Raw genomic sequence first — 11,449 nt, 5'->3', positions numbered from 1 at the left:
GACAGCTGTGCGTATTACCCCTTTCAGAGCTAGCGATCCATAGGACAGATGATGTCAAGGTCATCTGTTTCTATGCCCGATGGTTAACGAGGGTTTCATGTAGCCAGCACAATGACCAACCGCTTTACTTTCCCCAATATGGACCCAACTAATGTCACGTACTTGACTGGAACCCACAAGGAAAGAGGAAAGTGGACAGACCTAAGCAAACCTGGAAGAGGTCAGTCATCAGTGAAGCTGAGGGCACTGAAATGACATGGAAGCAAATGAAGAAAGCTGTTCAGAACCGAGTTCGGTGGAAAGGTGTGGTTGCGGCCCTATGCTCCCATGGGAGTATGATGGGAGTACACAGGATTAAGGAAGGTAATATCAGGTACACATTAAAGTTGTGTGGACTCAGGGGTGCCCTTAAAATACCGAAATTAAAAATCGAGGCGGCCGAGTGATAAAGCACTTGGCTTACGAAACGAGGGTTCCGTAGTTCGAATCTCGGTGAAGACTTCGTTGGTAATGTTGGAAAATATTTTTTTTTATTGTTAATCATCCCATCAATCAAAATTTAAGTTTAGCCCATTTTAAAAGTTTTAGTACTGAAACAAATGATGACTAAACATGGCATATAACATAGAATAACTGCAGCACTAAGGTACCAAGAGAAGAAGGTGAAAATATAGACAGGGGACTCGAACCACGACCCAGACCCGGTGCCATCGCCTTCCAACCAATTTACCAACCAAACAATATACCACGTGCCTTTGTTGCTCAATAACGAACTGTGGACAGATGTCTCTCGGGCTGGATAAGGCACGCGGGCCGTAGGATAGCACCGCGTCACGAGCTGTATATTTCCGAACTACCAAGGCTCGGATAGAATGCAGATCTGAATAAGCTTGTCTCAGTTACACATCTTCATTCTTCCCACCTTCCATCATTCCAATGATCCGTTTTGATCAGTTGAGTTTCATTTTTTTTTTTTTACTTTCACTAATTTTAGAATAACAAAATGTAAATATTTTAACATGAGTAAACAAAATGAAAACTTTGTGAGCACATGAATAAACAAAATGTAAATATTGTAAGCACATGAAATAAAATGAACAAATTAGTTTCAATAGAAAGGTTACATTGAAGCGTTGAAGAGATGGCTATCTGACTCGGGTTCAGTCTTTAAGAGATCTTAAGTTTCCATATCTGTGTATCAGTACAGAATCAATCACAAACATATCTGTTATATTTGCAACGGTAGAGCTTCATTCAGAATAAATACAAAATTTTAACTTCTGTAAATACACACACACAAGGGGTGATTAAGATAGTATATATTTATACAATATTTATCATTTAATAAATAACTGTAGATGTGCTTGCATAAAATAATTTAAAACAGTCTTGCTTCTTTTACAGAAGTGAATTGCAAACTCATAAGTATAACCTCTTTATGAGCTATTTTTAATGCAGTTTTTACTGCATAATAAGGTAGCTCTACATAAACGATTTCGATTTTACTGCTGTTGTGACTATGTATTTTAGAAATATATATTTTTAATGAATAAATAAAGTTAAATATTACATGTGTATAGAATATTACAGTTTCTAGCTGTAATTTCAATGTAAAATAAAATAACATGGAAGACTTGAAAAATAAGGGATGGCTGCCTGGACGTGCGGTTTGCGCGCTGGACTGTCGTTTGAAATTATTGATGGCCCCGGGTTCAAACCCTGCCAGCTTCCATCCCCTGTCGTCCTGTGGGAGGTTTGGACTAGGAAGTAAACTATCTTCAACCCTGAAGGAACACCCGAAACATGTAAAACAAACAAACATAAAGGGAAATAATTCTTTTTTTTTATTAATGTTCAATAACAAATCAGATTATATTTCTTAACTATACTATAAGATGATGAGTATCCCTGTCCGTGTTCATCTGTCACGTTTATATCTGATAAACTGGACAAATCTACTGTAACATATTTTGTGACTTGAAACGGCAACTTTTGTTTTCCCGAAAGTGAACCGTTTTACTTGTAAAATTAATTATGCAAGTTGTTTTTCATAAGAAATATATCTCTTTTAAAACAAAACATAAATGTTTTGTATTTTTTAAATAAAGGCACATAACGGTGTACAGATAAACCAGAGGGTGTATATACACAATGGTCCATGAAGTGACGTGTAGTACGTGGACAAAGAGGATGTTTCTAGTCTAAACTAAAGAGTTGTCTTGAAATGTAGATGTGGTCTTCAGGTCCGTTAATCCACCTGTCACTTTGACATTGAAAAACAAAAACTTTCTCCAGATCTTATCACTTGCAAAGTTTAGCTGCCACTGGCTACTGGTTTGTTCATTGTTTTTGTTAGGGGCCCCCGAAAGGGGAAAAGACGCTATTAGTTTTGTGCGAAATGTCTGTCCGTCTGTCCGTCCGTCCCGTTTAGATCTCGTAAATTAGAAAAGATATTGAAAATCCGACATCACAATATTTTAGACCATTCAAAGTTCTGATGCAACGGCAACTTTTTTTTTAAAAGTGAAAAATCTAATTTTTAAAATCAGTTATGCAAGCAGTTTTTTAAAGAGAAAAAGCTAATTAGTATGCATTATAAGTTAGACCTAATTTAAAACGAATAGTAATCTTGTAAACATCATTTTCCTTAATTTTTTTATTTATAGCATGGAATTATTATTTTTTTTTTTTTTTTGAAGATTCGAATAACTAGTAAAAAGCAAAAAAAAAAAAGGTACAACACCTGAAAAATGTATGGACAGTGGGAGGAGTACCCTATCCCCCCCCCAAAAAAAAAAAAGTAGCACAGGGTCTAACACACACACAAAAATGAAAACTACCGGACACGCTAGATCGGAGCCTAGCTCTCCAAACAAAACAAACAGGAAAAGAACTCTTTCTCTGTCCTCTACCTCAGATGACCAGGGGGAAGGCTCTGAGATGAGAAGGGAAAGGGGGAGAACGGGAGAGGGAATGGAGGATTTGGAGGATGTCCCCAGCTCTCCTGCACCTCTAGTGATTGACAAGGGGGAGGACCCTGACACACCGCCAAACACATGAACAATTTTAAATAGTAGGCACACACACACACAAACGCAAAAACCCACCTACACACAATCATGGCAGACATTAAAATTACATACTCAAGTAGTGGCAATACAAGGAGGGTGGTTATAATCAAAATAGAATCACAAAAATGCATACACAAAACTAAGTCATCAACACACAAGCATGGCAGACATTACAGTTCTTTTATTAAACATTCGTAGCTTAAACAACAAACACAAATATATAGTCCATCTAGCTAACACACACAAACCAGATTTCATATTTTTACAAGAGACCAATATCCAATCAAAATATAAATCTACTCAGTGTATATCAGACATGGGATTCAGGAGAGGTTATTTCAGCTTAGGGGGGAAAGGAAAGGGAGTAACTATTCTACAGACAACTGATAGATTTAAAGTAACATATACACATAGCGAAAATAGTGGGAGGGTGGTCATAGTCAAGGTAGTAGCACAGAAACAAGCATACACACTTATTAATATATACGCTCCGGCTCAGAGTAGAGAGAGACCACACTTTTTCGAAACTCTGAGCGAAGCAATACATAGCAGATACATAGGGGAAAAATAATTTTGTGGGGGAGATTTTAACTTTATAGAAACACATTTAGACAAGCAATACACAAACACACAGGGTCCACTCCCTCGGTCAGCAGGGGAAAAAAATGATTTCTTAAGAGAAATCAAAGGAACCTTCCGCTTGGTGGACGCATATAGAGCAGTACGGCCAGAGGGAAGGGAAACTACTCTGAAACATAGCTCATACCCGGTGGAGACAAGAATAGACAGATTCTACACACCAATAACTTGCAAATTATTTGGTGCTACACACATTCAAGAGACGCTAGACTACACGGATCACAGAGGAGTGCTATTAAGGCTAGGAGGAAATAAAGGAGGTAAAAAAAATGAAAAATGTACATTAAAGTAAATGAATTATTGAAATGTTAAGACTTGAAGCTGTGTATCATAATGTCATATTTAATCCAAATGTTTTGGATAAAATTTAGAGAAATTTAGTTGATTTTAAAATGGAACACTATAAAGGCTGACCCCAAATGTAATTTTATATTGAACCATTGTATTTACATTTTTTTATATTTTTTTTTTTAAGGATTCCTTTAATTTTCTTTCAATGAATTGGAAAATTCCATTTGTATCCTAAAGATCAATTTACTCAAATCTGTTTAAACAACGAAGAAAATAAGTTGAATGTATGTGTGTGTGTTTGTATAAGTGATAACTATTTACCAATTTGTATGTATATGTATTAAATATATTATTTATTTGCTTTAAAATTACAATACTAAAAATTACCTGTTAAGGGGTTACTGGAGTCAATTTTGGGTAAAAAAATCGATATTTCAATTTTGGTGTAATTAAATAGATGGACATGTATTTTATAAACTGGCACCAAAAATTTTCTAAAAAATAGCATTTTTTATTGAAAAAAAGCATTTTAATGATGCATGGTGAACACTATTTTCCATATTTTTCTTAATACAAATTCACTGTTTTTGAGTGAATGTATTTTTGTGTGGCCCCCCCTGTAACATATTTCTAAAATCTCTAGAACTAATAGAGATAAATTCTTTCAAATTTAGTACACATATTCAGAGATAAATAATACAGAGAATCAGCTAGTTTTAATGACTTTAGCTGAAGAAGTTTTTAATATATGATCTTTTGGGAAAAAAAATGTGGATGCATTTTACAGGAAAAAAAATCACCCTTTTTTAAAAAATCATAAAATGCACACTACTAAGGGAAAATGTATAAAATCTAGCTTGCTACTTCCAGCCATCTTTATACTTTAAGGTGTAAGTATTTTTAGCTTTCAAATTTATCTATTTTGAAAAATTTTAGAATTTTGCTATATAAACTAATTTTTGTTTATTTTCAAGATGGCCGCCATTACCATGGCAACCCGGAAACATTAGACAACATTCAATATATATTTTTTATTATTGAGTTGTCATATGATATAATATAACAAAAGTTATTAAGTTAAAGCAAAAATAAAAAAATTAAATTTCGCACTCCAGTAGAGACAATTTAGGACTGGAAGATGCAAGGTGGAAATTTCTTTTGGATATATCCCTTTGACCAAAAAAAATAAATTTCAAGACAACCCCAAACATGACATGAATTCATGATAATGGACCAAATGGACTACGAAATTGATTTATAGAATATTCTTTAACTAATAAATTTATTCTGAAAAAAAATTTTAAGCTCTTCATGCACATATTTACTTTGTACATTTTTGTAACTCTAGCAAACCCCAGAGAATTCCTAATTATATAGGATGGAGGTCCTTTGTCTTAGGTTCTTAAGGGAAAAATTGTTGCAAAAATAATAATAATAATGATAATAAAAATGAATTTAAATAACTCATGAGTCTTTAAAAAATAAAAAAAATAAACAAATAAAAAAATAAAAAAAAAAAGTCCTCATTTCATAGACCTTTGCTGTCATTATTTTATGGACCCTTGCTGTCATCATTTTATGGACCCTTGCTGTCATCATTTTGTGGACCTTTGCTGTCCTCATTTTGTAGACCTATGCTGTCCTCATTTTGTAGACCTTTGCTGTCATCATTTTATGGACCTTTGCTGTCATCATTGTATGAACCTGTGCTGTCATCATATTGTGGACCTTTGCTGTCTTCATTTTATGGACCTTTGCTGTCATCATTTTATGGACCGCTGATGTCATCATTTTATGGACCGCTGATGTCATCATTTTATGAACCTTTGCTGCAGCATACTCTACGATCATGATGGAAATCCTGGAATGTGTTTTTGAAACTATTTCCTTCATAAAAATGTTGTTTGTTATGAAATATTCTTTGTATTATTACTAATATAAATTAATATGTTATGTGTTTTCTTTAAAAAGTCTACTCGATGTCCATGATGAAAATCATGAATTGTGCTTTTGAGACTATGCCTTCACAAAATTTTGTTTTTATTAAATATTCTTTGTATTATTATTGAAAAAAAAAAAATTCCAATAATTGATTATGCCTTTTCAAAACAATTAGATCAATTATAAGACATCAGTTAGGCCAGGGGAGGCGCGGTGGCTTAGCGGTAAAGCGCTTGGTTTCCGAACCAGGGGTCGCGGGTTCGAATCCTGGCTAAGACTGGGATTTTCAACTTTGGAATCTTTGGGCGCCTCTCAGTCCACTCAGCTCTAATGAATACCTGACATTAATTGGGGAAAAGTAAAGGCGATTGTTCGTTGTGCTGGCTACATGACACCCTAGTTAACCGTAGGCCACAAAAACAGATGAACTTTACATCATCTACCCTATAGACCACAAGGTCTGAAGGGGAACTAGTTAGGCAAGGTTCACATCTAATTTTACATTCACTTTCACCTATCCTTTGATCTGTGGGACTGTTGGGGCACTACACAAGATCTGTTAACATTCTTTCTCCATTCTATCCCTCATTTGTCTTTGATATAATTTCATTCGGATGTTCTTTCTGAAAATATTGAAGACTGACTAGGTAGACTACTTCGAAGGCCGATTTTGAGTTTGTGTTTCCACACAAACTGTCTTTCGTAACCTTGTTTTAAAATAATATTAGTGAATACAAGTAACAATAGTTCATTTTATAATTTTCGATTTCAGAGCAGAAACTAATAAGACTTTGCATCAAAACTTCAAAAGTTCTAAAATAACATGATAACGGATTTTCAATAATTTTTTCTAGTTTACAAGATCTAAAAGAGATGTAAGAACCAAAATACAAAAGACTCGGGACAAATTGAAAAACAAATATAAAAAAATAAAAAATAAAAAAAAAAAACATTTTTAAAGAATATGAAAACAAAGTTTATTTTCCAACGACCTAAATGGCAGTAGTGGTGGGAGCGGTGGTTGTTGGTGTGGCAGTAGTGGTGGGAGCGGTGGTTGTTGGTGTGGCAGTAGTGGTGGGAGCGGTGGTTGTTGGTGTGGCAGTAGTGGTGGGAGCGGTGGTTGTTGGTGTGGCAGTAGTGGTGGGAGCGGTGGTTGTTGGTGTGGCAGTAGTGGTGGGAGCGGTGGTTGTTGGTGTGGCAGTAGTGGTGGGAGCGGTGGTTGTTGGTGTGGCAGTAGTGGTGGGAGCGGTGGTTGTTGGTGTGGCAGTAGTGGTGGGAGCGGTGGTTGTTGGTGTGGCAGTAGTGGTGGGAGCGGTGGTTGTTGGTGTGGCAGTAGTGGTGGGAGCGGTGGTTGTTGGTGTGGCAGTAGTGGTGGGAGCGGTGGTTGTTGGTGTGGCAGTAGTGGTGGGAGCGGTGGTTGTTGGTGTGGCAGTAGTGGTGGGAGCGGTGGTTGTTGGTGTGGCAGTAGTGGTGGGAGCGGTGGTTGTTGGTGTGGCAGTAGTGGTGGGAGCGGTGGTTGTTGGTGTGGCAGTAGTGGTGGGAGCGGTGGTTGTTGGTGTGGCAGTAGTGGTGGGAGCGGTGGTTGTTGGTGTGGCAGTAGTGGTGGGAGCGGTGGTTGTTGGTGTGGCAGTAGTGGTGGGAGCGGTGGTTGTTGGTGTGGCAGTAGTGGTGGGAGCGGTGGTTGTTGGTGTGGCAGTAGTGGTGGGAGCGGTGGTTGTTGGTGTGGCAGTAGTGGTGGGAGCGGTGGTTGTTGGTGTGGCAGTAGTGGTGGGAGCGGTGGTTGTTGGTGTGGCAGTAGTGGTGGGAGCGGTGGTTGTTGGTGTGGCAGTAGTGGTGGGAGCGGTGGTTGTTGGTGTGGCAGTAGTGGTGGGAGCGGTGGTTGTTGGTGTGGCAGTAGTGGTGGGAGCGGTGGTTGTTGGTGTGGCAGTAGTGGTGGGAGCGGTGGTTGTTGGTGTGGCAGTAGTGGTGGGAGCGGTGGTTGTTGGTGTGGCAGTAGTGGTGGGAGCGGTGGTTGTTGGTGTGGCAGTAGTGGTGGGAGCGGTGGTTGTTGGTGTGGCAGTAGTGGTGGGAGCGGTGGTTGTTGGTGTGGCAGTAGTGGTGGGAGCGGTGGTTGTTGGTGTGGCAGTAGTGGTGGGAGCGGTGGTTGTTGGTGTGGCAGTAGTGGTGGGAGCGGTGGTTGTTGGTGTGGCAGTAGTGGTGGGAGCGGTGGTTGTTGGTGTGGCAGTAGTGGTGGGAGCGGTGGTTGTTGGTGTGGCAGTAGTGGTGGGAGCGGTGGTTGTTGGTGTGGCAGTAGTGGTGGGAGCGGTGGTTGTTGGTGTGGCAGTAGTGGTGGGAGCGGTGGTTGTTGGTGTGGCAGTAGTGGTGGGAGCGGTGGTTGTTGGTGTGGCAGTAGTGGTGGGAGCGGTGGTTGTTGGTGTGGCAGTAGTGGTGGGAGCGGTGGTTGTTGGTGTGGCAGTAGTGGTGGGAGCGGTGGTTGTTGGTGTGGCAGTAGTGGTGGGAGCGGTGGTTGTTGGTGTGGCAGTAGTGGTGGGAGCGGTGGTTGTTGGTGTGGCAGTAGTGGTGGGAGCGGTGGTTGTTGGTGTGGCAGTAGTGGTGGGAGCGGTGGTTGTTGGTGTGGCAGTAGTGGTGGGAGCGGTGGTTGTTGGTGTGGCAGTAGTGGTGGGAGCGGTGGTTGTTGGTGTGGCAGTAGTGGTGGGAGCGGTGGTTGTTGGTGTGGCAGTAGTGGTGGGAGCGGTGGTTGTTGGTGTGGCAGTAGTGGTGGGAGCGGTGGTTGTTGGTGTGGCAGTAGTGGTGGGAGCGGTGGTTGTTGGTGTGGCAGTAGTGGTGGGAGCGGTGGTTGTTGGTGTGGCAGTAGTGGTGGGAGCGGTGGTTGTTGGTGTGGCAGTAGTGGTGGGAGCGGTGGTTGTTGGTGTGGCAGTAGTGGTGGGAGCGGTGGTTGTTGGTGTGGCAGTAGTGGTGGGAGCGGTGGTTGTTGGTGTGGCAGTAGTGGTGGGAGCGGTGGTTGTTGGTGTGGCAGTAGTGGTGGGAGCGGTGGTTGTTGGTGTGGCAGTAGTGGTGGGAGCGGTGGTTGTTGGTGTGGCAGTAGTGGTGGGAGCGGTGGTTGTTGGTGTGGCAGTAGTGGTGGGAGCGGTGGTTGTTGGTGTGGCAGTAGTGGTGGGAGCGGTGGTTGTTGGTGTGGCAGTAGTGGTGGGAGCGGTGGTTGTTGGTGTGGCAGTAGTGGTGGGAGCGGTGGTTGTTGGTGTGGCAGTAGTGGTGGGAGCGGTGGTTGTTGGTGTGGCAGTAGTGGTGGGAGCGGTGGTTGTTGGTGTGGCAGTAGTGGTGGGAGCGGTGGTTGTTGGTGTGGCAGTAGTGGTGGGAGCGGTGGTTGTTGGTGTGGCAGTAGTGGTGGGAGCGGTGGTTGTTGGTGTGGCAGTAGTGGTGGGAGCGGTGGTTGTTGGTGTGGCAGTAGTGGTGGGAGCGGTGGTTGTTGGTGTGGCAGTAGTGGTGGGAGCGGTGGTTGTTGGTGTGGCAGTAGTGGTGGGAGCGGTGGTTGTTGGTGTGGCAGTAGTGGTGGGAGCGGTGGTTGTTGGTGTGGCAGTAGTGGTGGGAGCGGTGGTTGTTGGTGTGGCAGTAGTGGTGGGAGCGGTGGTTGTTGGTGTGGCAGTAGTGGTGGGAGCGGTGGTTGTTGGTGTGGCAGTAGTGGTGGGAGCGGTGGTTGTTGGTGTGGCAGTAGTGGTGGGAGCGGTGGTTGTTGGTGTGGCAGTAGTGGTGGGAGCGGTGGTTGTTGGTGTGGCAGTAGTGGTGGGAGCGGTGGTTGTTGGTGTGGCAGTAGTGGTGGGAGCGGTGGTTGTTGGTGTGGCAGTAGTGGTGGGAGCGGTGGTTGTTGGTGTGGCAGTAGTGGTGGGAGCGGTGGTTGTTGGTGTGGCAGTAGTGGTGGGAGCGGTGGTTGTTGGTGTGGCAGTAGTGGTGGGAGCGGTGGTTGTTGGTGTGGCAGTAGTGGTGGGAGCGGTGGTTGTTGGTGTGGCAGTAGTGGTGGGAGCGGTGGTTGTTGGTGTGGCAGTAGTGGTGGGAGCGGTGGTTGTTGGTGTGGCAGTAGTGGTGGGAGCGGTGGTTGTTGGTGTGGCAGTAGTGGTGGGAGCGGTGGTTGTTGGTGTGGCAGTAGTGGTGGGAGCGGTGGTTGTTGGTGTGGCAGTAGTGGTGGGAGCGGTGGTTGTTGGTGTGGCAGTAGTGGTGGGAGCGGTGGTTGTTGGTGTGGCAGTAGTGGTGGGAGCGGTGGTTGTTGGTGTGGCAGTAGTGGTGGGAGCGGTGGTTGTTGGTGTGGCAGTAGTGGTGGGAGCGGTGGTTGTTGGTGTGGCAGTAGTGGTGGGAGCGGTGGTTGTTGGTGTGGCAGTAGTGGTGGGAGCGGTGGTTGTTGGTGTGGCAGTAGTGGTGGGAGCGGTGGTTGTTGGTGTGGCAGTAGTGGTGGGAGCGGTGGTTGTTGGTGTGGCAGTAGTGGTGGGAGCGGTGGTTGTTGGTGTGGCAGTAGTGGTGGGAGCGGTGGTTGTTGGTGTGGCAGTAGTGGTGGGAGCGGTGGTTGTTGGTGTGGCAGTAGTGGTGGGAGCGGTGGTTGTTGGTGTGGCAGTAGTGGTGGGAGCGGTGGTTGTTGGTGTGGCAGTAGTGGTGGGAGCGGTGGTTGTTGGTGTGGCAGTAGTGGTGGGAGCGGTGGTTGTTGGTGTGGCAGTAGTGGTGGGAGCGGTGGTTGTTGGTGTGGCAGTAGTGGTGGGAGCGGTGGTTGTTGGTGTGGCAGTAGTGGTGGGAGCGGTGGTTGTTGGTGTGGCAGTAGTGGTGGGAGCGGTGGTTGTTGGTGTGGCAGTAGTGGTGGGAGCGGTGGTTGTTGGTGTGGCAGTAGTGGTGGGAGCGGTGGTTGTTGGTGTGGCAGTAGTGGTGGGAGCGGTGGTTGTTGGTGTGGCAGTAGTGGTGGGAGCGGTGGTTGTTGGTGTGGCAGTAGTGGTGGGAGCGGTGGTTGTTGGTGTGGCAGTAGTGGTGGGAGCGGTGGTTGTTGGTGTGGCAGTAGTGGTGGGAGCGGTGGTTGTTGTGTGGCAGTAGTGGTGGGAGCGGTGGTTGTTGGTGTGGCAGTAGTGGTGGGAGCGGTGGTTGTTGGTGTGGCAGTAGTGGTGGGAGCGGTGGTTGTTGGTGTGGCAGTAGTGGTGGGAGCGGTGGTTGTTGGTGTGGCAGTAGTGGTGGGAGCGGTGGTTGTTGGTGTGGCAGTAGTGGTGGGAGCGGTGGTTGTTGGTGTGGCAGTAGTGGTGGGAGCGGTGGTTGTTGGTGTGGCAGTAGTGGTGGGAGCGGTGGTTGTTGGTGTGGCAGTAGTGGTGGGAGCGGTGGTTGTTGGTGTGGCAGTAGTGGTGGGAGCGGTGGTTGTTGGTGTGGCAGTAGTGGTGGGAGCGGTGGTTGTTGGTGTGGCAGTAGTGGTGGGAGCGGTGGTTGTTGGTGTGGCAGTAGTGGTGGGAGCGGTGGTTGTTGGTGTGGCAGTAGTGGTGGGAGCGGTG

The sequence above is a fragment of the Biomphalaria glabrata genome, chromosome 11 (genome assembly GCF_947242115.1).
Source record: "Biomphalaria glabrata chromosome 11, xgBioGlab47.1, whole genome shotgun sequence".
Classification (NCBI taxonomy): domain Eukaryota; kingdom Metazoa; phylum Mollusca; class Gastropoda; family Planorbidae; genus Biomphalaria; species Biomphalaria glabrata.
Note: the sequence above shows the minus strand (reverse complement) of the source record.